The 26,995-nt window shown below is 40.3% G+C and overlaps 1 protein-coding gene across 1 annotated transcript in view; it reads right to left on the bottom strand.

The window, feature by feature from the left end:
- Positions 1-26,995, bottom strand: part of CDH18 (cadherin 18) — a 211,482-nt gene that overhangs the window by 161,852 nt on the left and 22,635 nt on the right. The gene's annotated exons all lie outside the window — the stretch shown is intronic.

Raw genomic sequence — 26,995 nt, 5'->3', positions numbered from 1 at the left:
CGAGTACTGCCTGTCTGGTCACTGCTTTGCTTGAAGATAGACTAGGAGAGATCAGGGGAAGCAGTAATTTTTTTAAAAAAGTGGAATATCAACCGGGGGAAATGGCAGTCTCACAAAGATACTGATCTAAAGATTAGAGCTACTAGGGTGTGCGCGCAAATCCATCAAGTTGTGACCTCTACCTTTGTCACAGCTACCTTAAAGCTATTGGCTGTCATTAGACCTACCAACAATGTAAGCAATCCTTTTCTCTCTGACACATGGAAAATTGCTTTCAAATTAAAATTAAAATGCTTTAAAGATTTCTGGTTAATAAGACCGCAGAAGAGCAAAATAATTCTTTTCTTTACTGTCCCTTTTCATTTGTCACTGAGAGCAACACCAGCGTTGCGTTGCTTGCAGTTACCAGATGTCCTTGCACACATAGAAAGTTGCATGTATATGGAGAGACACGCGCATGAGTGCACAGCTGGGTGCGCGCGCAGATCCATCAAGTCATGAACTTTATCTTTGCCTCGTCTCTGGCACTATTACCTCTATTACTGCGGCTGGCGGTGAGATCTGAGAAGTTATAAGGCTTCACTGAGACTTGTGTGTGTTCACTTTCTTGTACACAATAGTCTAGTTTATAGCCTTGGAAAAGGAAAGCTTAAAATGTGCGTGATTGCTATTTAATTCTTTTCTGAATGATTGCCTCTTCTGGAAGGACCTCTTTGCGTTCTTTGCTCTTTGCGGTAAACATTTTTGTGTGGGAAATAGTGTCTTTTTCATGCAGCCCACCCTTCTGTTTCAATGTTTGTTTTTGTCAGACCAGACCACAGCTGTAAATCTCCAAGAACCTAATCTGCCACCTCCTTAGTGTCTTATTTGCAGTGGTTGATACCAATCAGACGGACAGTGTGGCATAAGTCTCCTATCTGAGCTGGATAGTTTCATAAAGCACACTTCCCTGGTCTCCTTCTGAGGCCTGGTTGTGTATGCCCACACATGGGCAATGTGGATTGAAGCAGCTCTCTTCTGTACACGAGCACCTGTCAGGGTAAGTCCGTGGAAGAGTGGTCAAGAGAGCCGCACATTGCGCAAATGCTGAACGATTGCCCTCAGCTTTGTGGAGGCATGCAGAGCAGAGGAATTGGGGCACTGAGAGCACCATTTAGCAAGAAGGCGCAGCAGTCCAAATGTCAATCCTGTCCCATATAAGCTTCCCAGAAACCTGACACCTTGTAGGTCTTAAACTGGTTTGGAAAGTCAGCAAAATCTACTGCTTGGGCTGGTAAAATAATTAGAGAAGCATGAGCAGAACTCATTGCTATTTATCCAGTTTCTATACCTCTAATATTTAGCTTGTGCTAGGGGCTGCAAGCATGAGCAGTTGGTTGTCTATAATATACCCAGTCATTCCTGAAGCAGTTCTTTACTTTTATTGGGTGCGTTTAGTATTCAGCTTAGAACAAAGGCAATTTGGTATTCAGAAAGGGATGCTTGTTGTTGTAGTAAGCCACGACAGTGCGGTTCCATGGTATTGTATAATTCACCTCTGCTGCCCTTCTCCCTTCTCTTCTTAGCAAGTCAGGTTGGCAGCCACTGCGTCTAGTGGCAAAGGGCTAGTGGTGACCAGTTTTGCAGAGAGTCTCTTGGACCTTCCTGCCTAAACAACGTGTTGGAAGGCCTCTTTGGAGTTCATCTCACCCAACTCCCAAGATAAAGCAGGGTCTGCTAGAGCAGGCAGTCCATGCCTGTGACCAGTCCAGTTTGGAATAGCTGCCAGGAGGGAGAATCCACAAGCTGTCTGGGCAAGCTGGTCCGGCCCTCAGTCCCCCTCTTCGTGAAGAAGTTTTCCCACATTCAGGCGGACCTTCCTGTGTTTCAGTTTGTGCCCAGGGCCTTTCTGCCCTGTCACTGAGCACCACTGAGAAGTGTCTGGCTCTGTTGTCTTTGCTGCCTCCCATCAGCAGGTATTTAAACACAGGGGTAAGATTGCCCCTGAGCCTTCTCTTGTGCAGGCTGAATGGGCCCCGCTCTCTCTTTCTCTCCTTGTATGAGAGATGCTCCAGTCCCTTACTCATCGTGGTGGCCTTTCTCTGGCCTTGCTCCAGGAGCACCCTGTCTTTCCCGTACTGGGGAGCCCAAACTTGCACCCAGTTTTTTTGATGTCAGATCTTTTGGACCAAGCAACCTAGAAACTGTATTATTTTGTTTAGTTTGTGTTCAAGAGCTATAGAAAGGATATTTATGTTAAAGCAGCTTGTAAAAGCAGTATTTGAAACAGCTTTTCATTTATTCCTATCTCTTCAGATTAGTAGACGATTAAAAAAAATAATAATGTTAAGAAGATTTTAAACACCTGCATTTGGATAAGATATTCTCTCAACCTGTCGTAATGTTGAAGGATGACTTACTTTGTCTGAACTGGGGTCCTGCGTATTTTGGTATGATGGAAGGTTGTCATTCCTTAACCAAGGATACCCTGGAACTGCAAGGCCATAAGGAGACATTATTGGATACATTTTTTACATGTTGCAAACTTGGCAGGAAAACCAAAGCCCATGAATCCTTAAGTGAACTCTGTTTTAATACTAAAAATCGCATCTCTAGGTCAAAAAGACCCTCACCCAGGTAAAGACTCTTCCCCTGAGCGTGTGTAACAGTGGCTATGTTGAGTAAGAAGTGTGAGAACTGCATGTAAACTACTAACCAAGCAGTGCAAGAGGGATGTACTTGGAAAGATATCGAATATGAAAAGAGGAAATTGGAAGGTTGGGAGGGTGCGTTGGGACGGTGCACCCAGCGTTGTGCAGCTCCAAAATAAACGAGCAAATCACAGAATCGGAAGCGCAGAATCACAGAAGCAAAGATTCTCGGAAGCCATTTCTGAACACGTGGAGGATAAGATGGTGGTTTGGAGGAGCAAGCATGGATTTAGCAAGGGCAAGTCATGTTTGAGCTACTTCCTTACTTTCTCTGATGAAGTGACAGGCCCTGTGGACCGGGGAAGACAGTGGATGCAGTTAGTATATCTTGCCTTTAGCAAGGCCTTGCAGCTGATGCTCCTTATTGCCAAATTAGTGAGATTTCAGCTGCCTGAGTAGACTCTAAGAGAGGTGGAAACCTAGCTGCACTGCTGTGCTTGGAGTTGTGAGGAGTGCTGCAAAGTCCCCGTGGCAGCCAGTAAGTGGGAGTGTCTCTTGGGGATCAAGGCAGGGAGCAGTTCCCAGTTGAAGGTTGTCTTTAAAGGCCTGGAAGGTAGGGTGGAGGGCTGAGTGGGCAGGTTTGCAGATGTCAGCAAGCTGAGAGGGAACAGTGTGGAGGACAGTGGCTGATGTTCAGAGGGAGCTGTGCAGGCTGGAGAAACGGGCTGAGAGGGACCTCATGAAGCTCAACCAAGGGAATGGCTGAGTCTTGTATTTGAGGTGGGATACCCTACAGGCTGCTAGGAGGCTTCTCTGTCCAAAAGGATCTGGGGATTGAGGAGGACAGGAGTCAAAGAATCATAGAATGCTTAAGGTTGGAAGGGACTTCTAGAGGTCATCTAGTCCAACCCCCCCGCACACGCCGGGTCACCTAAAGCACGTGGCACAGGACTGCATCCAAGTGGGTTTGGAAGATCTCCAGAGAAGGAGACTCCACAACCTCTCCGGACAGTCTGTTCCAGTGCTCTGTCACCCTCACTGTTAAGAAATTTTTCCTTAAGTTCCTGTGGAACTTTTGGTGTTTCAGTTTGTGGCCATTACCTCTAGTTCTGTCGGTGGCTACCAGTGAAAAGAGGCCAGCACCATCCTCCTCACTGCCTCCCTTGAGGTACTTATAAACACTGATTAGATCCCCTCTCAGCCTTCTCTTCTCCAGGCTGAACAGGCCCAGCTCCCTCAGCCTCTCCTCATAGGGCAGATGTTCCAGGCCCCTGATCATCCTTGTAGCCCTGCGCTGGACTCTCTCCAGCAGCTCCACATCCCTCTTGTACTGTGGGGCCCAGAACTGGACACACTACTCCGGATGTGGGACTCCAAATGCTCCACCGCAAAATGGTTATGAGAGTCATTAGGTTAGGCCTAACGGGCTCCCTGTTAAAGCTACAGAACAATTTTTTTTTTCATGATGATAAAGTCATTTTCTAAACATCATTATGCAGGCCTTTATGTTTAAACTTGAATATTGGCTTCGTCTCTAAACCTCGGAAGGGTGAAGTGCTGACATTTCTGGAATTACAAATGTCTTGAGATTGAACAAGCTATGTAAAGGATACTAATGTTGGACTGGAACAAGTCTGACTGGCATTAAAGTCTTGTGCATGCCCTTTGCATGAGGGTGATTACATGATTAGTGTAATGCAAAGATTTTATATATGGGAAGAGCATATCCACATAAACAAATATATGTTCACATACAGATGTAAATAACCAGTAAAGAGTCTCTCATTCAGTGCCTAATCTAAAACTAATGAACAAGACTCTTGTAGAGCTAACACAGTTCTAAATCAAACCTGACGGCTTAATCAAATAGTAATATCTTATTTTCCTTAAATAAATGTGAGTAAACAGTGACAAACACCTGTTCCAATTTTCCAAAAAGTCTTAAATTTTCTCACCACCAAGAGCCTTCGAACATTAGGCATGAAATTTAAAAAAGATAACGTATTTTAAGTTTTATATCATTACACTAACATTAGTAACTATCAATGTATCATTTTGATAGCATTTTATGCATTCAGGTATTCTGCAACTCAATTAATTAAATCAGCAGAGAGAAAATAATATGAAAAGAAAGAAGAGTTCAGTATTAGATTACATTACAAACAATAGCGTAGCTGTTACCTTTAACCTAGGAAAGCACTGGGGAGATGACATAAGGGAGAATTACTCACTGTATTGTAATGTTAATTTATACAACTGCTTTCATCCGGTACCTATGCTGACTACTTTGGAATCCAAACTTTCAAATACTAAAATGTGTCACATTTACTGTGAAAATGATCAGTTTAATGGAATCAGTTTAATGGAATAGGGTAAGTATAATTTTTTTTAAAGGTGAAAAGTGAAAAAATAAAGAGGAACCCCAAATTTTTCTAAGCTAGCAGCTTCTTTAATGTGTGCATTTGCTTAAGTTCTTCTGTCTATAAATTGGGAATATATATGTAGTATATATATGTATATTATTGAATGACACAGAGATCAACCCTCTATTTCACAACACATTTGAACAAATTCCTGAGAAATACAGTCTGACAGGAGGATACAGGATTTTTAAGGCATGAACAAGGGCATTTACTATGTTATCTTCCAATTTAAAATTCCTTGGTTGTTAAACAGTAATTTAAACTGTGACACCAATTCCACATACCTCTGGACAGTAAATCATTCAAATACCATTCTGGGTATCCTACAAGGAGCAACTCATTCACTTAAGATATTAGATAAAAACACTTGCAAAGCACTGATCCATCTCAACAGTACTAAATCCATAACATCCATAACATTGTCTAAATACACCTTTTTATTTTTTTTAGCATACCATCCTATTCTATTCACTTTATTTACGCCTTTTAGGTCTTTTGCCACACACAGGTAAGAGAAAACTAATCCACATCTGCCATTAAGGTTCTGTTTGGCCAAAACTGATTACACAGCTAGGCAGTAAAATCTTATGGAAATCTTATTTCATTCTTTACCTTTCACTGTTATTTCTTATGTAAACTGTAATTAATTAAAAGCTTACTCTTTTATAGAATTAGGGTAAATATTCTAGCTTATTTTAAATAGAATAATTCTTCTAAATACAAGGAATTTCTTTATTTCTAAAATCCACTTTCTACTTGCTGTTTATTTTCTAGTGATAGCATAGGTAAAAATCAGTTCTTTGTAAATGGGGTCAGATCTAGTAACTTAAAATACAAAAGTCCAAGACAGGCAGAGTCCCTCTCATCTACCAGAGCTGCTTTACCAACAGCATTTCGAGAGGAACATGCACCAGCTGCGACACTTTGTTTTGTTTTTTTCCTACTGCATTTCCCATTGCAGGGAGTGAAGGAATGGGACTCCAGAGCTGACTAGATACCCTAGCAGCATGAAGCAGCCCACAAGGTATCAAACTTTTTGATACCTACCAATATAAATGACTGAAAGCAAACAGTCCATGACACAGATATACTCCTATCTAATCCTACACTCAACCATAAAATCTAATTTGACAAAAATGCACATGCCAGAACAACAGCAAACACCAACTACACACAACAACTGTAGCTCCTTGCTGTGTATTAGGACTGCACGTATTCCATTGTATTAAGACCCACAAATTTTAACAATTGCATGGACAAGGCACTGATCAGCCAGCTTCAGAATAATCTCCCTTTATCCCTGACACATGTTCATTCAAACACGCTGGGACTCTATCTGGAACACACTTCTGGGAATTCAGGAGAAGGCAAGCTACAGACACATAATGTGGGGACTCCCTCTATTTCTTTTGTTAAAACCCCTAACAAGAGAATAATTAGTGCCAAGCATGTAGAAAAATCAATAGGCAGCAAGAGTTTGGATCCCACTAGCCTAACAGGATTAGTATCAGTAATCACAGTCTCTGGCAGTGAGCTTCTAAGTCATCTCGTTGCCCCCAAAATCCAGGCAAGACACATCATAATCTATTCTTCCCAACATTTTGTTTTGTTTTGAAGACAATGTTCATGTCATGTTCAGTGAAAGATAGCTTCCACCCAAAGTCCAAGGAGAAGATGGCCACGAGGTGCACAGACCCTCAGAGATGGAGATAATGATTTTAAGCTGCATAGATGAAGCTCGTGCCTAGACAAGAGAGATGATTAGATTCAACAGCCTGGAACTATCAAAATACAGAATCTACTTCCTCAGATTTAATTATCATTCGTTGCCATCTCACTTCAAATTAGCTCACTGGGTGGATAGAAAACCCTTCAGCTTTTTGGCTGAGTTATTTTGCCTCTGGTTATTGAACTGAACTGGCTTCCCAATCTGCATGAGCATCAGTCACGGTACAGGAAAGGAGAGGGACACAGCTAAGAGCTGTGCATCTGGTAGCAAAGAGCTAGCAGATTGGTTTGCCCCATTCTGGTCTGCTTCCTGGTTGCACTCTCACAAAATAAACTCCAAGCTCCTTCGAGTTAGCCCAACACCACTAACACACAACACTGCCCCTTTGCTTCCCAAGCCTGGTGTTTGTTGCTCTAAGGGAAGGAGATTGGGATAAAGAGTCTATGTATTCACAAATCTGGGGGTACAACGGCAGAGAGCAGCTTGGCCCAGAGTGAGGGAGATCTTGCTGCATTATTTTTCCCTGTGTGTATGTAGAAATGAAAGACAATACATTAAATACATTAAAGCAACATCCATAGTTCCTAAGTTAAGGTAACTCCTACAGGCTAGTATGTTAAACTTCTGCCTCAGCTGCTTTCATGCTTTCAGCTCTAAGAAAACTAAAAACTTTATTCTTAAGCTAATAATCTGAAGTACTGGAGGTTTTAAGATAAGGTAAATTAGGTGCATGCAATGTTTAAACATTTTTCTTGTATTCTCAGTAGCTTAAGTGCTTAATACATTTGCAAATATTTCTAAACATTTCTGAATCCAAGCTGCATACAATCATGTTCCAGTTTAGTCTCTCACATCATGTTACCAAATCTACCCTGTAAGATTCATTATCATATACTATACTTATATTATTAGATATTATATATTATTTATATATATTGCTACTTTTATGTAATATTCTGCAGAGATAGTTTTAATCTAACAAGATTCAAAAAAAATTTAAAATTAACAAGGAAACATATTGCAGATAAAGCAGAGAGCCATTTGTAATATAAAGCAGGGTGGTATTTTTAGTAACATGCAAATACAACTGACAGGCAAGTCTTTATTTAATTAGTTCCTATTTCTAAGGGCAGAGTTCTGCATACACATCCACTCAGCTCCCTGTAATTTTAGAGACTGTCTAGATTGCATATTTAAAACTACTTCTTCTCTGAATGTCACTTATTGTACTTCTCAACTTCAGCTTGCAACAATTTACTCCGTATATCTCAACCATGCTTATGACTTGATCCTTAATTACTTCCAAACAGATCTCTTTGCCTTTGTTTTAAAGCGTTTTATTTTCAAAACTGACTTAAATGTGCGCAAGTTGCACAGCATGAAAAGGCAGCATCATTTTTATATGCTCCTCACACTTATAAAATGTTCACATCGATTCATTTGCATATCCTACTTATTTCTGCAGCTAAAATAGCAGGCAAACCGGGCACTTAGTGCTCAGTGGTAAAAGGGCACTTCTGCACGTCTCTTTTTTCCAAAGAACTTGCCAAAGCAAACCTACTGCCTCTTTAGCTGCGGGGAAAAACAAAAAACCTCCCACATGTGTCAGAATTCAAGGAGCAGAGGGAGAGGGTATTTTATTTAAGAAAAAAAAAGAGAGAGAACAAAAAAAGACTTTTCAGCAGAGGTAAAAAGCAGTACAGCTAAGGTACTTTGGATTTTTGATTCACTTGAACCTTTTCCTCTTACAAGAAGAATCAGTGAGCCTACAACTCCTCCACAAGCGTTGTAGTAGGACAAGCAATTAAGACTTTTAGGTAACAAGAAACAAGAAGAAATCATCAGATTACAAATATACATACACATGCATTTATACAGATACATGAAAAGCAAATCCATCACCTTCGTATCACCTCAATTTTTTGCCCCTTTACACTATGAACTATGAAAATTTCAAAGCAGACTTTTTTTTCTAATGCCTTTCTTATTGGGCTACTGCACTAAAGGATCAGACAGGGCTTGTGCTCATCTGATTTTGTGCCCATCACTATCATATTCCTTTTACTGATTTGCACATCCAAATAGGATGCCACCTCAATATGAAATTAAACTGCTTCAAACCTGACCTTATTTTCTTTCAAACACAGAAGCTGCAAACCTCCTTTGGAGAAAATGCAACTGAAAAAAAAAGTAGTAAAAAACCTAACAGAAGAAGGAAGAAACCTAAATTTTCTGGTATACACCACAGCTGCTGATGACATAACCTTCCCTGAAGGTACCAGCGACACAGTTCCTCATGTTTTACACCAACTGTCCTGAGTTTTTCACTAAGTACATAAATCTCACAGTGACTGAAAAGCGAAGCAGGAGTTTGCTTTGTCAAGAAGCCTGCGGCATCTTGCGCTTCTCTCCAACGCCACAGGCAGCAAGAAGCTGCTTTTCCGTGACCGTCCTGGCCACAGCATTTCTTTCCGTTCATAGCAGCACACAGTGGGTAACATGGAGACACAGCATTAAGAGCCCCGTTGTGCTACCTATGCCCAGTACTTAGGCACAGCTGAGAGCTGGCCCCATGGCGGTGAAAAGGCATTAAGGAAATATTTGCACAGGGAAGTATTCTCTGTGAGGAAATGGCTGTTACCGCCACCAAAAGCGAGGCAAAGCGAGGCACACCACATGCTGTGGGGAAAACCCACTGGGAAGCTCAGTTCGGGCAGAGTGAGGAAGCTGGGACTGGGGCTGTCGAGCTCCGATCACATGGAAGGTTCCAGCACACACAAGAACCAGCTCTGATCTGTGTGGTCCACATGCTGGAACCAGCTCTGACCACCCTGAAGGTTCAGACAAGCTGCCCCCCACTTCACATCCTCGCAGCACGTGTGGGGCAGGACACTTGAAGGAGACGCTGACCCCTGTAACAGCCATTAATATGCTTTGGATGGAGAGAAGGTCACAGGGCCAGGCGCTGTGACCAGTGAGGCCTTCACTAACCCATGAGAAAGCAGCCGCCACCACGACAAGCTTCACAGGAGGCGCTGGGGAAAAAGGGCTCGGAAACAGGAAGGGCAGCGCACTTTCCCACCATCTTTTTTAGAGCTCGTGGGGGATAGATAGAGGGGAAAGATCACAAAACCACCAAGAGCAAAGCAGAAAAGGCTCAGTGAGGCCTTGGGGCAACCTACCCATTTTCCACTTGATCACAGGGAACCGCCAAAGCAGAGTTCCCATCAATAAGTGCATTAATTAGAAACCACAAAGACCCCTCGCCATCCTCGTGTTTTTCCTGACAGAAAGCATGTCAAAACTTATTTTACTTACTACAGTATATAAAGTTAACAAGAGCTTTCTTTCTGTATCGAAAATAAGCATTTCTCCTGTTGCTTTCAGGAGAAATCCTGTTGATTCCTCCTATGCCTTTGGAAAGAGTTATGAGACACTTATTTGAAGACGAAAAAGTGGCTGTGCCTTATTTTTTTTCTTTGAATCTGACAAGTCCATTATACCAATTAATTTTTTCTAAAGATGCAATAAAGAGGGGATGTGAGTACATTTGAAAATGCTTAATAAAATACATGATTTCCCTCCTCTCTAGATTTAATACTTCTATCACCAGCTTCTATTTTAGATATAATGATATATCTATCTATAACAATGTATCAGACAATTTTTTTAAAGAAAAACAAGACAGGGTATTAATATTGTTTTTATATGATTTCTCCCTGAACTACAGATGGGATAAATGCCATAAAGGTCTATTTTCTTAGTGACATCCTACGGAGGTTTTAGAGCAACAATAGCAGACCTATGCAAACCACAGTAAAGGTTTTGAAATCTCCAAAATACCTATAGCTCGAAGCAATGCAGTTATAGCACATAAAACCTCATACATATGTATTTAACAAACTGGGCTTGAACAATACTGAATAAAATCTTTCTAGAGAAGAAATGAGTGTTGGTGACTCACTGGGACAATCACTGTTGGAGCAACTGCTTAGCCTCAGGAAATGGGGAACTGGTCAGGGAACCAAAGAAATGACTTATCAAGGAGCTCAATGAGTTTAGGAACCCAAGATGTATTAGCTGAAATGTGGTAGGATAACCTGGAAAGGCTCTCCTAGGCATTTTGGTATTTCCTGCTTTCTTTTTATCCCTGAACAATGAAAACAGAGTGCTAGAAAGCACTGGGCTCTTAAGATTGCTCTGTAATGGGTCAGCTTCAGTTGTCCTGACTATATTGTAAACAGTGTTGTGTATTTTTTGTATTTAAAAGAGCCTGAATGAATACTTTCTAAACTTTTTCCAACTAAGTAACCTGCTCTTCCTTCTGCAGTTCAGTACAACATTTCAACACAGCATAGGTGGCCATGGAAAATTCTTTTTCAGCAGCTGATCTGGAATCACTGAAAAAAGAGAAAATGTACTTATGCTCTTCAGCTTTATTAAAATGACGTATGACAAGTTTCATCAGTTACTGAAACTACCCCCGCTTAAATCAAATACAAGATTGTTCAACTACTAACAGCATTAGGAAGAAATAAAGGATCATAACTTATGCTTATTGAAGCTAGTATAAGTCTTGCAATGTTTTGGTTTTGGTTGAGGCCTAGGATATATCTATTCTCTCTAGGAGAAAAATATTTTCCACAGTTTCTAGAAGACACTGTGGTGGCAGTGTATCTATTTATCATGCTAACCCAGTAAAGAGTGCTTATTTCTGCCCGTTCTCCAGCCTCCCTTCCTCACCCTGCATGCTTTCTTTGTTCAATAAAGTGCTTTATTGATATTATTATAATTAATAGCAGAAAATTCAGCTACAGAAGGTGGTTTAGCTTTACAAGTGTCAATTTTATTCTCATTGAGAAATAAAAGACCTGTTAAGTAATTTGGAAAATCAATTACTTTCCTTATTTCAAACCATTGATGTATATTATCTCTCAGAAGCGGCTGAATGCTCCAAATTTCCTGCAGATGTCCTTCCTAATGCTTGAACTTTGGGTAATTCTTAATGAATAATATAGTATAAGCTAACCATCTTCTTTGTATAGCATTAATAATTTTCTCAATTGTTCTGTAGAAAATCATGGCATAGCATCACACATTCAATTATACTACACACTATCATCATCTCTGGTAACAGAATGACCCTAGATGATCCTCTGGAAATCTGAAACATTTACAGATGTAAGCACAGTAAAATAGAAGAGGTTTTCATTAACAGTAGTATTTTCTATAATTGCTTAGGAAGTGCCACTTTTATATTCATCAGTCCTGACAGTAACCAACAGAGGAGAACACTTCTGGAAACCAAATTGAAGTCCTGAAAATGCTGATTCTGAAATGACTATTTAATTTATTTTTAAAATCATTCCTGTCTTTGCTCAGTAACCAATATTACTAGGGTTGAACAACAACCATTTGTCATTATTCGTTTTTTTCTAAAAAATTCTAACAATCTCGTACATCTTTTGACGAAGCACTAGCCTAAATGGAGAGCGTAGAATCAAAGTCTTTGCTTGAATTGGGCAAGGCTTCACCTCTTGCGTGGCTCTAGTAACTTCTTCAGTGGGCTTACAGCTGAAATGACCTAAAGCTCAGCAAAGCCAGCGGAACTTATAAAGTGCAACACATTCCTGACCAGAGCCAGCAGTTACATTTTAACTCATCTGTCAAGTGTGACAACAGAAAAGCTCATGGCAAATTAAGAAAAGCAGTTAAGTTCAGCAACGTTCTCTGTGTCTTCAAGCAGATCATATACAAGTAGCATTTTAAAATGAAATGCAGGCATTATTAATAAAGCAAGCAAGGAACTTTTTTGCTTTTCCCTAATTTATCTTGCCTGAGATGCAGCACAGTATGACCACTATGATCATTATACCATTATCAAAGCTCAAGGATGGAAGCTTTCAGGTCTCTGCTAGGTGCACGCATTCCCCGGGGTGCTGCTCTTGTTTCTATACTTAGCTGGAATCCCACTGTGCAAATGGATTGCCATGTGCAAGAGCAGAAAGAAATTGGGCTTTTAGTGTTTCAACTTTTCAAGTAGCCACACAATCTGGGCAGAAAGAAAGCACATTTAAAGCATAAAAGAACTAAAATAAATCATTCCAGGGAATCTATTTACAGAGCAAATATATAATAGTTTTTAAAAAAGCATAATGCTTTAACATGTAATCAATGTTAGCTAAATACTTATACCACATCATACAATCTGGAAAGTTCAAGAAGTAGAGAAAATAAACATGTTTAACTCTCTTTGCAGCTGCTTCTATTCCTCACTAAAACAGAGAAACCTAAATAATCTCAATAACATGACCCAGCTCCTGTTTGGCAACATCAGTATTTCTCAGTTCAAAAATCCTGGAACTTACTGCTACTTTAGTGCTTGCTGCTACAGCACTGATGCATTCAGACTCCCTACTCTATGGCTACAGAGTCCTTAAGATCTGAAAAATCTCTGGTCTACAACATCCCAACCTGAATTCAGGGAAAGTTCTTCAAAAAAAAAAAAAAAAAAGAATTAATAATAATTAAAAAAGCTAAACAAGCCCCAGCGTGTCAACAACGATACACATACTGGTATTTTTTTCCGCAAGAAAAACATATCATGAGCACTCGCTACTGTTTTACGTGTGCGTGCCTGTGTGTTCCAATTAACGTATTTTCTCATCCTGTAGGAAAATCTAAAAATTAGTCATGTCGGTGTGATGTATGTCTGGTCTCAATCAGAAGTTGTATCATTAAGTCATGTAAAGTTATCCTATAAAGGTATTCGAATCATACATAGTTTTAGAATAATGAAAGACATTCTACCATGGAATGCAAAACGCCACCAAAGGCACTTCACAAGTTCTCCTGAGCAGCTGCAATCTAAGGTATAAGGCAAGCAAAAAGATCAAAAACCTGACTGCCACCTTGATAGCAAGGACATAAAGTCCAATTGATAAAGAAGAGGTATTTCTGAAACAACCTTTTTTTGCATGAAAATTAACAACTTTTTCACTTATTCAGTTATTTAGGTTATAAATATTTGTAATTTGGCTGTTTTGAATGTAAAAAAAAAAAAAAAAAAAAAAAAAAAAAAGCTTTGCTTGAGTTTCAATACTGCCAACTAGGTAATGAAGATGCCTTCTTTAAAGGCGCCTAAAATCTGTAAATTAAATTCTAGAACAGCCTATCAAGAATCCTAAATCCACTCATCCTCCAAGCTATCAAAATGTAGCAGAATCAGCAACAGTGGATAAAGGGCACAGAAAACTGTTCCACAGGGTTAATGGAAAGAGAATCATCTTCCAGGTACTGTTGGTGCCCGCCAAGAATCTCTGGGACACAGCAAGATTTTTGGCTATGCACTTATACACACCTATTAGGGCATAACAATGTAAACATGAATGATTTTTCATTCAATATACAGGTTTGGCATTCAGATATTTTATAGTATATAGCAGTAAGAATCAACACATCTCAGCAATATTTTGACAGAACACAATTTATGTTTCCTTGAATGTATACAATGTGTGAACAATTCTCAATGGTGTTTACCTTCTATTTGTGGTGTATTTTCTGTTTCTCAGTGAGGTAACATCTACATGTTTCTGTAAGAAATATTCAACGTTCTTTCAGCAAGATGTCCTGTCATTCAGATCCGTTCGAACACCTCCCAGAACCTAAGGAAAGGTTGTGCTTAGAAGCGCAGAAGTTTTGCTTCTCATATGTACATATGAATATTTTGATTGGTTCTGAGCACATCTAAGTCAAAATCTCAAGTGAAAATCTCAAGTGAAAACGTAGATCTTCACTTGAAAGCGTGTTAACTTTGATGTTGTACAGCTTAGGTGTTAACAGCAGGCTCAGCAGATTGTTCACGAGTGGGCTACCTAACACGCTTAGCTTTTGCAAGTGAAGGCTGAAAGTGTGAGCAACGAAACTCTCACAAATCCTTTACGGTATTTCCTTGCCAAGAGGAAATATAACACTTTGTATCAGACAATGTAAGAAGTAAGTAAATACATACTCTTTGGGATTTGTTTTTCTAAGCTATGATGTTTGCCCTTACGTATATATATTTTTGAATGATGTGACTTATGGCAGTATTACTAACAACTACTTCAAAAAAAAATCTACATTTAAGTATCTCCACTAATCTATTTCCATGGTAAGAGGATTTTTATGATGCTGATTCCTATGCTTATTCTTTACAAATTAAACTAATTTATTCTGGTATAATACTTTGACTAACATCTAATGCTACATATTATTAAATGGATAAGCATATTTTCCCTTTTATGTTGTCCAGAAAGCCTCTTTGATCAATAATTACAAACCCTACTGAAATAGAAAAGAATCACCATGTCAGCAAGACTTTTCTAAACAAACATTCCCAAAAGGATGCTACCAAAAATAAAGTTTAGAGATGTACTGTGCCTTCAAATGCTATTCTGACAAAGGAATCCCTCCACTTACAGTTTCACGGAGAAGGTGCCAAATGCTACTTTGCAAATATAATCTTTGCATAAATTCAAGTCCCCACTGAACTCACAAGAAAAAAATAGCAAAGAACAGAGCTAAGTGACTAAATAGCTCTCTTATCCTAAAATCAGTTTATTCACTGTACAGAGATTCTTGCTGAGGCATGAAAGATACTGGGATGCTCTGCACGATCAATCAGTTAGGACTTGCTAATACTTCTGAAAGATCCTTCTGCACACCAAGAACCATACGAAATAAGTAGAGTGAACGACTGGAAGAGCGGAGGGTGAAGAGAAGACCAATGACTAGAATATAACACAAAGGTGCAACAAAGAACATGAGGTTAGATTATTCGAACACTGAGGTTGAAGGTAACAATTTAGATGCAAGAAAACTACTCATAAACTAAACTTCTTTCAGCGATGTGTTAAATATACTTGTCCCATTTGGCCATTTTTTTTTCCGAATCACTCCCCAACTGGAAAACCATAGCTGCAACACAACGTTTTGTTTTGGCAGCTTTTGAGCAGAGAGGAAAATCAAGCTGGAGCAGTTGTATTCAATGCCTTTCCAAGCGCAAACACGAAGCCACTGACATAACACGAGCAAGCTTGGCCTATGGAAGGGTGCAAGGTGGCATTCTGAGCAGCACTGGCCTAATAAATTAATCATAATCGCCACTTGTGTGAGTAGAAGCAGAGATTTGACTAAGCTCTCTAGGTTATTATTTTACTTGGATTTCTACTTTCCTTAAAACAAGCTCTACCTTACTTAAAAGAACTCAGATATATTTTTAGATTTCCTCTGATCTCAAATTCACATACATTCCATTGAAAGAAATATTTTGCAGGAAAACGATATGATAAACAAAAATGAAATATTCTCACTTTTGTTTATGTAGGAAGAAAAAAAAACTTTTAGAAAGATTCCTCTGTTTTTGGTAGCTTTCAAAGAAGTTCCTCTCGCTATGCCATAATAATGCTATAAATAATGGGACCAGATCTGGAGTAATTTCAGCCTATATTAACAAACATGACTTAACCAATCACTGAATATATTTTCATATGCTAAAGCTAATTGTGCTCAAATGTTTTCCCAGAAAAGAACTTCTGCTGGAACCTTTTAGCTGGCAAATCAGCCAAATTTGCCATTAAAAAGATCAAGTCCTCTGTGTGCTGTTTTCTTTTGTTTTCTTATTTTAGACTTTTGTCTATTTTTTCAGAAAACTGGGATTTCCATCCTTAATTCCATGGGTTTTTTTGTGCTGAAGTCATTTATATGAAAAATAGGGATAAGCAAGACAAGCTGCTTCAGTGACTTCACATGGCATTCTTCAAAGACTGTTAACATGCTAATCCCTCTGATTTGAAAATGTAGAAGCTGTCATTTTAGAATTACTGATCTACTATTTGAAGACACAGAGGACACCCCACTTCTATTCACATTATTGTTTTCTTTTTTTGCGTGTGTGTTGGACATGTCAGATCCTGTCCCCATTTGGGCAGTGTGCACGTCTAGAAGGAACCATGACAGGTCTCCTCACACCTCTCAAGGTGTTTTCTTTCTACTTGAACACACAGTTGCAACTGGGATACAAACGGCTCCTCAGTCAGACCTACACCTTCAAAATTACCTTATCCCTCCTCACTCTTATGTTTTAATTCGAACTCCATCTCGCAGTCCAGAAAGGGTGCATGAGCACACTTTTTCCTGAGACCACTTCCTGCATAGGGATCTTAAATAGTAACATGTATCATTTATGACCAAGAAGGGCAAAATGATGAAAAAGACAGACCTCAACAGGTCGTAAGGAGATGTTCCGGGGAAAAACAGAACAAAACAAAAGTTATTTTTCTCAGTGTAACTTTTCCAGTGCTTAGAAGAGTGATAATTATGTAGGTACCCCAACAGTGAACGTACATCGTGGGGGAAAAAAAAGAATTAGAGAAAATACAGAATCCACTGATTTAAATCTTTATAGTATGCAGCACTGTAAAACTGGTTTGATGATTTGTAATTTACAGTAGCAAGTGGCACTTATCTTCAGAGTCTTTAAACTCTGTGAATCTTTTACTCCTAAGTCTGAAGCAAATGAAACACATAGAGCTTAATCCAATTTCTTCTGAAGTCCAAGCAAGTCCTTCCACTAAGATCACCGAAAATCAACACATACTCCCTGTCAAGTCTAAGGGTTTCACTTTATAGCTCAATGAAATAAACTTCTAAATCTAAATTTCCCACACTTGGCAGATTCTAACGGCTTCCTTCTTTTCCATCTGAACTGTAATTCCCTCTGATCTAGAAAGACATTTCATTCCCTCATATTACACCCATGGCAGAGCCAGCTGTGCCCCCGTCTCGCTCCCACTGAAAGGTAACAGCCATGAACCTAGAGAGCAGAATTTTGGCATCTGCAGCTAGAACTGCCCAGCAAAAGCAGTTCACTTTTTGCAAAGGCCTGAGAGGTACCACTACACAAACTTACGGATTTAGCGTGGTAAAAGTATTGCCCATCAAGTGCAAAAAAACTGTGACAACCGACCAACATCCCCAGACAATTACTGAAAAGCAGTAGGTCAAACGCTTGCTTTTAGCATTTGCAAGATGACCACTGTGTAAGAAGTTATTGGCGGATTTACCCCTACACCACTGACTGTCACGCTTAAAAGTCTGTCAATTGAAAATGCTTTAAATGAAATTCTCAGAACTAAAAAATACAGAAGACTGAAAAATAAAAATGCATAGCCCTTTAACATATGTAATTATCAGAGTATTTCTCATTTCATCTATGTTTAAATCATATTCTCCCCACAGAGAACACCTTCTATGAAAAATCAATTCACTCATATTGTAAGTAAGTTCCATGGGCTCCAAAGTATTTATTTCCTCACCAACATGTCATTACTTCCACGTGAAATAAAGCATAGGCTGTCAAGTGAATATGCTCAAATATGTAATTTCAGGTCCTTTTATAAAGAAATCTGTGAATAGCACATCCTCCCAACAGATTTCCAACGGACAGCTAATGGGAAGTAAAATTATAGCTGCAGTTTGATCCTCTGTCCTGCAGCACAGTCTTACAATAAATCCCACAGAAGGGTCATCTCCTTCAGTCCATCTCAAGACAACCACCACCACCACCACCACAACTATCCAAATGTCCCTGACCATAATTTTGACAGTCAAGCTCCAAAAGGTATATCTGGATGTTGCTGATGCTGCAGTTAACAACTTCATAAAAAATCAAGTCCTTATCATCTTAGCATCAAGATATAGCAATAAAGTTCTATAAATAAACTTTCTTTGCTGAGATGGCATGAATAATATTTATATTTATTTACTGACACAATGTAAAAATGTATCGATGCTCATACTGTTTAACTTGAGAATATTTTTTTCCTGAACAAGATTGTATTTATTAGAACAACAAAATTTTTTGTTCTGATCTGAGTAGTTGTGTGAAAAACAGAGACATTTAATCACTGCAGTAAATAAACAACTTTAAATTCACAAGCCTTGAATAACTTTAAGCATTTTGCTCTACATAAAGCTATAAACCTCTGTTTTGAATTTCTGTAACTTCCTTGGAGCTCAGAATTCATGGCAAATTAACAGCGCTCTATACAGACAAGAGCGTGTAAGCTGAATGGATTTTGTAGGGGGTAAAAAAGGGGAGAGGGGAAAAAAGCCTCCTTTAAGATTCAAGTCAGTTTTAATTGGCACGGATTAATATGTTCCTACTGCTAGAAATATTTACGACTGAACATGTTTAGTGCGGGCTTATTTTCAGGTTAACCTGTTTTTTGGTTTGTTTGTTTTTTTCTCAGAAGTGCAGTGAAATACCAAGGCAATGTTAAGTTCCTGGCTCTGTTCCCAATAAGAGCAAAATGCAGAACATCATTTTCACTGAACAAAGCCCTTTATGTTAAAAAAAAAATCTTCTGTATGAAAAGCTCTGCTCATTTTCTAGCAACTATGTTAACAACAAGACAAAAAACGCTGTCCCCAGTCCAGAAATGCTTGGTTTACTTGTCTGGCTTCTGTTCATTTGCAGCCTCACCACAAGCAAGAAATAAATCTCAACATTTTTGACAATGGAGTTCAATTTGGAAAACACCTTTAGTGCTGATCCATGGCATACTTGAATGCAGCTGATTTCAGGATGCCAGAAGGGGAATCTTGGGAGTTGCTAACAAGAGCTTTCCAGGGCTGTTTTGCTCGCTGCCACAAGCAGACTGGCAAAACTGTGTTTCAGAGTTCCTACTTGCCCGGGAAGACAATGAATGTAAACATTCAAGCCATTTTAAAGTTAAAATTTAGGTACTTTAAGTAGTTAATACTCACACTTCTTTTTAAAAAAAAAAAAAAAAAACTTATTTTAAGCACTGATTATAGAGTTAGGAAATACTTGAATACTTGTGCTGGGTGAGATCTCTGCTGCAAGCAGGGAAAACTATATCACATTGCTCAGGGAGTCCTGTCAAGTTCAGTCCATCCTGAAGGGTAGATATTCCACACCACTTCGAGAAATCTATTCTAGGGTTTGCTTGGCTAAAAATAATTTTTTTCTTCTGCCTGACCAAAATTACTCAGGTGTCCGTTGCTTTCGGTGCTCCTGCTATGCACCTGTGGCAAGAACGCAGCTCCCCCTTCTCATACTCTCCCATTACATAGATGAAGATAACGGGAAGGTCTCCCCTTAGCCTTCTCTTCCTAGAGCCGAACAGACCCAGCTCCACGTCGTACATCATGCACTGCGACCCTCTCACCATCGCAGGAGCTCTTGCACCGAACTCGCTCCAGGGCATCGTCCTTACCCGGATGCTCAAACTTGGCACAGTACTCATAGGGCTGAAGAGAGGGGAAAAATTACTCCCTTCACCCTGCTAGCTGCTTTCCTGCCAATACCGTCCAGAGGACAGTTGACTTGCTTTGCATGCACTGACTTTACATGCAGTTTGCTGCCTACCAGGAGCTCTGGCTCATTCTCCACTGTCTTTTGCTCTCCCTCCTGTTGGTACCAAAGCCTCTGCTACTCCATTGTTGCAGATAGTTAGGGAACGGCGGCCGGAAGATATCGTGCTGTACGGAAAGATAGGGCCCCTAATAGCCAATAGTGTTTAGTCTATGGTATAAGCAGACGGATGTGACGTTGTAAACCTGGCTATATAACACCTTGTTACCCATCAATAAAGGCCATTTGCCGTCCACCACATTGGTGTCAACTAGCTGATGGCCCGAGTGGTTTGGGGGTGGTCGCCGTGCCGTCCCTGAACCAGGTCGCTGCAGCCGTTTGTACTGCAACAAGTGGTGCCGAAACCCGGGAACGTCATCGCCTGGATGAGCGAGCAGCGTGAGCAGCAGCCAGAGCAAGTGGACCACCCCGGCGAAGGGGACACTACCGAATCAACAAGGAGGATGGAAGCCCTCATAAAGGTCGTATCACAATTGCATAAGTACTGGGGGATTGATTGTAAGCCAAAAGATTTTACTCTTGCAGTTACAAGGCTTTTGAAAATTAAGGCTATAGACCAGCCGGTGGATATTCTCCACCCTGAACTGTGGGACAAATGTACTAAGGCATTAGCTGAGGAGACAATGTTCTCAGGTTGTGGGAAAAACCTTAAGGCTTGGGGAAAAGTTGTACAAGCCTTACAGAAAGCTATGAAAGAGCAGGAGACTTGGGTAGCAGTAAAAGACTGTTTATTGGCCACGTCCAAAGTGGGAATCGGGACAACTGCGCAGACTTTGGACCCCCCAGATGATGGCAATTCTGCTGAGCCTAAAGGTCAGCAAGAGGGTGAAACATCCCCTCCATCCCCGAGCCCCGCCCCGCTTACAGAGGAGCAGAAACAGCCGAAATCTGTTTGGAGCGAGCTAGCCGAGGAAGCTAGGAACATTGAAAAGAAGTCAGAGCATGGTGACGTCTGGGCCAGGCCACCACCCTATGCCCCTCAAAATGGCGCCGAGCCACAGGGGGTAGGGTGGGGCGAGGGTGCCCCCGGCGCGAGTGAGGCGCCGAGAACCAATGGGAGTGACCGGACAGCTGAGGGCGGCCCGAGGGAGGGGCCGGGAGCGAGCCCGAGGGAGGGGCGAAGAGAAGACCCGAGGGAGGGGTCGAGAGCAAGTCCGAGTGAGGGGCGGAGAGAAGACCCGAGGGAGGGGTCGAGAAGAAGTCCGAGTGAGGGGCCGAGAACCGATCAGAGCGGACATTTCAAAAAACGCCGAAGCCCAACAAAAAAGTACCGGAGCCCGGAAGTGACCAGTCAGTCGAGTTCCGACTCTGGATCAGACACTAGTCAGGACGAGTGGCTCACAACTGATTCACACTTAAGGAAGGAGAAAAAGAAGGTAAACATCCGAATTAAAGAAAAACCGGCGGGAGCATTCATGATTAAGCATGTTGCAAAGGAAGAGCATCTGACCCCAATTCAGGTGGCTGTTACCTTCAAAATAAAACTAATGAAAATTGTGAGTTTCTGTTCACAGGACCGGATCATCGGACACCCCCGTAACCCGTACACCCCGGTGACAAGCGTCCCGCCCGAGCCTGCGAGTTCCACGCTGACCGAATCCAGAAAACAACAAAACAGCCTCCGCAAGAGGGGGCCGCGATGCCTTTGCGTTATCTTAATTTTGCAGCTTGTCACTATAGGACAGGTAGAGTCACACCAGCCCTTTAAATGGGGTACTTGAACAGATCGAACAATCTCGAGCAATTAGTACAAAAATAACTACAGGGCCACCAGTTTTCAGTGCCATGCCTTGCCAACTAGCACCCATTGAACCCTGTTCCAAACGCAGCCGGTACAAAAATTTGTTCACCGGTTCGCTGTGGTTAACCACCCTGATATCCACCTTGATAGGGCCGATCACAATGATCATGATGACGCTAATCTTTGGACCCTGTATATTGAATAAGCTCATGCCATTTGTCAAGAATCGGCTAGAGAAGGTTAACATCATGTTAGTAGAACACCGACAACTGCTTTAAGAATATATCCACTCAGTATTACCCCCAAGTTATCCCAAGGTACACCCTATTCCTACACCCTGGTATTACCTGTCATCCCCTACCTTCTACGCGCCGCCTTCTTTGTGCCTTATGTTTTATGTCAAGTTTATGATATGTAATTTTAAGATTGGTATAACTATAAGAATAGAATAAGATAGTAATAAGAAAAGATAGTTGTATTTTAGCTAGTTTTGTTATGCATAGGGAGGGGGGAAGTTGTTGCAGATAGTTAGGGAACGGCGGCCGGAAGATATCGTGCTGTACGGAAAGATAGGGCCCCTAATAGCCAATAGTGTTTAGTCTATGGTGTAAGCAGACGGATGTGACGTTGTAAACCTGGCTATATAACACCTTGTTACCCATCAATAAACGCCATTTGCCGTCCACCACATTGGTGTCAACTAGCTGATGGCCCGAGTGGCTTGGGGGTGGTCGCAGTGCCGTCCCTGAACCAGGTCGCTGCAGCCGTTTGAACTGCAACACTCCATGGGGTTATTTATCCCAGAAGCAAGACTTTGCATCTGCCCTCATTGAGCTTCATGAAGTTTTCATCAGCTCATTAGTCACAATTCCTCTAAATAGCAGCCCTGTTTGCCACCAGATTGACTGCTAACCCCAATCAACAGCAAACTCCCTGAGAGTGCAGTTCACCTCTTTTTCCAGGTGATCATTAACAAAGACATCAAAACAGTATTTGCTCTAGCTGAAATCCTTGAGGGACATGACTAGTCCCTGGCTGTCAACTGGATTTTGCAACACTGATCACAATATGTATCTGTAACAACACACATCATATGGGAGAGAGCACTGAATGCCTTGTTAAAGATCAAAGCAAATGATAGTCATCCCCACTGTCCACAGAGCCTGTCCTCTTATCACAGAAGGCAGTCAGGTTAGGCAAACCCTGATTTGCTCTTTGTAAATCCATGCTGATTGATCCTAATCTCCGTCTTCTCCTTCATATGGCTAGAAATGGTTTCTAAGAGGATTTGCTCCATAACCTTCCCAGGACCTGAGGTTAGGCTGACCAGCCTGAAATTATCTGGATCCTCTTTTCCTTCTTGAAGCTGGGGGTGACATTTGCCCTCCTCCAGCCATCAGGAATCTCCTCTGAACACCCCAAACTCCTGCAGATGAGCACACAGAGTCTCCTGACAACAGGAGCCAGCTCCACCTGCGTGCTCACACAGATCCCACCTGGTCGCATGGACTTGTGTACACTCAGCTGAGTTAAGTATTACATAACTCTGTCTTTTCCTATGGTGGGGTAACGCCTGACACCAAGGGACCAGGGAAATCTAAGAACGGACCCTGGTAATAACACTGGACACTGAAGACTTCATCCTTTGTCACAAGATCCTCTGCCCCCTTGAGCAGGGGGTCCAATGTCTTCACTTAGAGAAGCCTTTGAAGAGGTAGTTCTTGAAGGTCAACCAGCTGTCCTGGCCCTTTTGGCCGCACAGTAACGTCAGTTTTTTGAGATCCACAAAATACGTACACCTTGTAACCACCCACTATTACTTTCTCTTTTCAGTAGACCTAAAAGAAAAAAAAAACATTTAAGTGCACTCCACACAGGATGCAACAGCTAGGATTTTATTCTCAGCTGTAATAGAGAGTTGCACACAACTGACAACATTTATGTTTCCTTCCATGTATCGCTAAAAGATCTGTATTTAGAAGAACCAACTCATTTCATCTGAACTGGTTTACTAGATCCTAGCAGGTACATCATTCATCTCAGTGAACTGTTTTTTAAAGGTTTTGTAACACTTTGTTTTACCTGTAGGGCAACACCATTGCCTGCATTTCAAGTTAAATCCATCCACTTTCTCCCTTTAAGTGGCATACAGAGGGTCAGCTATAGAAATGGAAAAGACTAGCTTTATTTCAGAAAGCATTATATATATATATATATATATAATACAATCAGTATACAATCAGGAAAGCAGGTCTGAGTTTTGATAAAGGAAGAAATAAATGAAAATCAGTTATAATAAATAAATGCACCACTTTTTTTATACTGCCTCGTACAATTCATGTTTAGATTTGTACTCTCCTACATAAAATTCTTTCTAGCTACACTTTTATTTGACTTCGTACATTAACTAAAAATTATTGCTGCCTTACAAAAGAAGCAAGGCTTATTGAAACAGTAACTTTTGTTTTGGCTTCTAAAATTTTAGAAATTCTTATGAAGAAGCTTGATACCAGCAATCCCAAATATTAAATTACCACAGTTTCCAAAAATAATAACCTTTTAATATAATGAATTTTGATTTATTTTACTTTCTGAGCCTGGGGCATACAGTTCGCTAATGCTTTACATCTTTCTTAAATGTCAAAAGCAGCAGAATCCTGACAATATACTCTTCAAATTAAAACTGGAATTCTAAAATAAACTGACTGCGTCTGGAAACTGCTGCTTAAGAAAGCACGTATAAAAGGAGAAAAAGGCATTGATGGAAAGCTGTTCTTGCACGTACTCTTAGGAGGACATGACTAGCCTACAGGCCAAATGCTTCTTCAAAAAAAGGTTTTGGAAAAAATAGTAAAAGAAACTGAGTGACAGTATGGTAAAGGCTGTTAAACAGGGGAAAAAGCTTATGTGAAGGTATCACATCATTTCCCCCACTTGCTTCTCACAGTGGCACCACACGTCATTTGCTGTTCATCCATCTGTGCAGGCCGCAACATATCGCTCCTGCCTTTGCTATGTGTTTATATTTTGCCTCGGGTGACAATTTTGCCTTGCCCCGCAGTACGGACAGACCACGCAGTTCCAACACCTGGATACCCCCTTATCGTTTATCTAAGTCTAAACAATGGCAAGACAAACAATCGTGCTCCAAAGCAATTCCTAAAAACATGATTGCACACATGAATTCTGCTCTCCTACTAAGCTTGGCTCACAAAATTTAACTCAAGAGAAAATCCACTCTCTATCAGAAAATCTCTATGGCTTTTCTTGCATGCATTCTGTATGTACGCCTGTAGTTCGTTTTGTAGTTGCTGTGAACTAAGTTTATTACAGAAAAACCTTCGAAAGTGATGCAACTCATGAGAGAGGAGGGGGTTTTTGGGCTCTTTTATTTAGACAAAGCAAGGTATCTTGTCCTGCAAGCTTTCACCAAAGTTACAACACATACATATACACAACTGCATTTGCTTGATGTTATCTGAAAAGGCCAAAAGTATTCTTCAGATTTGCCTATGTAGAATAAAAATTTAACTGGAAAATTAGGTCAAACTAAAATTGGAAACTTTGCGAACAACTGCATCCATTGCAAAAGACGAGGTACTGTGAATATCTCACAAGAAAATGAAGGCCTTATGTGTTTTAATAAGCTATATATTTATATCTAAATATGCTATCTATCCATATGCACACACTCTTTGTCTATATCAGTCTTCATCAATTTAGCTTTTAGGTTATATGATTCAGTTCATGAACTACTTGATTTTTCAGAGAGAGGCATACAGTGAGAATCACAGCCTACTTTCCATATACTGTGAAATAAGATATTTCAATGAAACTAGGAAAATATACTATGACTGCAGGCAGCAATTGAATTTCTACAAATTTCTTGCCTATGACAGTGATAATTTCTGAGCATCAACACAGACAAAATCCCCATGTGCTTTATCAGTCACTCCATTTTGTCAGTTCAGCCCAAGGGACTGAGGGTGTAGGCATGTGAACGAGGAAAGCAAAGGGGGAAAATTATTTTTAAAAAAAGGAAAAAAAAAAGTTATCATATAAATGTCTCCACGAGATTCTAGATTAAATGCAGCTGTGCTTGTGAAGCAAGACTCAGCCAACTGCCCAGTAAATTTGCAAATTACTCTCTATGAAAGAAAAGGGAGAAACTCTACAGGTAAAGCTCAATAAATACTATAATCAAACATTTCTGACTACTGACTAAGCAGATCTCCTGCCTAGATATTTCTATTCTAAAAGAGGCCCTACAAGTGCTTTACTACATTATGCCTGACCTGAAAAAAGAAAATCCAATCAAGCCAATCCAAATGAAGTCTGTGTGTTTGAATGAAATGGAACTGAAGAGACAGAATTTCAGTTCCTAGCTGAAGATGACACTGGAATCCAACCCCCCTGTGACTGCCTGCCTTACCAGTCCCTACCATTGACTGATTTTATCCCCTGAACTGCAAAGGATGCAACTTTAAAAGACACCTCCCTAGTACAGCTGCAATTTTGTTGTGCATTTATACACACATACTCTACCAGGATTTCCTAAGTTTTTTATTTGTTTGCTTTATAGCTACTTTTTTTCAAATAATTTTTCTTGTTTTTACTTGCCCTACAAATATTTCTAATTCAATTTGCACTATAAGGTCACAGAACTTGCAGAAAAAAAGCCCAAATTACTTCTGTTTCAACTTTAAAACAGAAAACATACATACAGACTCAACAAGATAATCAAATGTTTCAATTTTCTTAACTACCCCTTCAAAACACTCCCTAGTTGCACTTAAAGACTTCTCTGAAATTAAAACATAAATATGTTCTAGAAGTGAAAAGGAAAGATAATTAGAAACTGGCACATTCATGGAATTTGTATTATCTTCCCTGTATGCTGTTCCTTGTAAACCCAACCAAAAGTTGCAAGCAAATATTAAGGTATTACAAAAAGCAATAATTCTGACCTTGAAGTAATACTTTATGAATCACATATTCATTCTTCATTATGTATCTACAATAAAGTTTCTA

Source organism: Tinamus guttatus, unplaced genomic scaffold, assembly GCF_059628265.1.
Source record: "Tinamus guttatus ecotype Peru unplaced genomic scaffold, ASM5962826v1 Tinamus_guttatus_pri_ptg000222l, whole genome shotgun sequence".
Lineage (NCBI taxonomy): Eukaryota > Metazoa > Chordata > Aves > Tinamiformes > Tinamidae > Tinamus > Tinamus guttatus.
The sequence above is the reverse complement of the archived record's forward strand: the minus strand, read 5'-3'. Positions and strand labels throughout refer to the sequence as shown.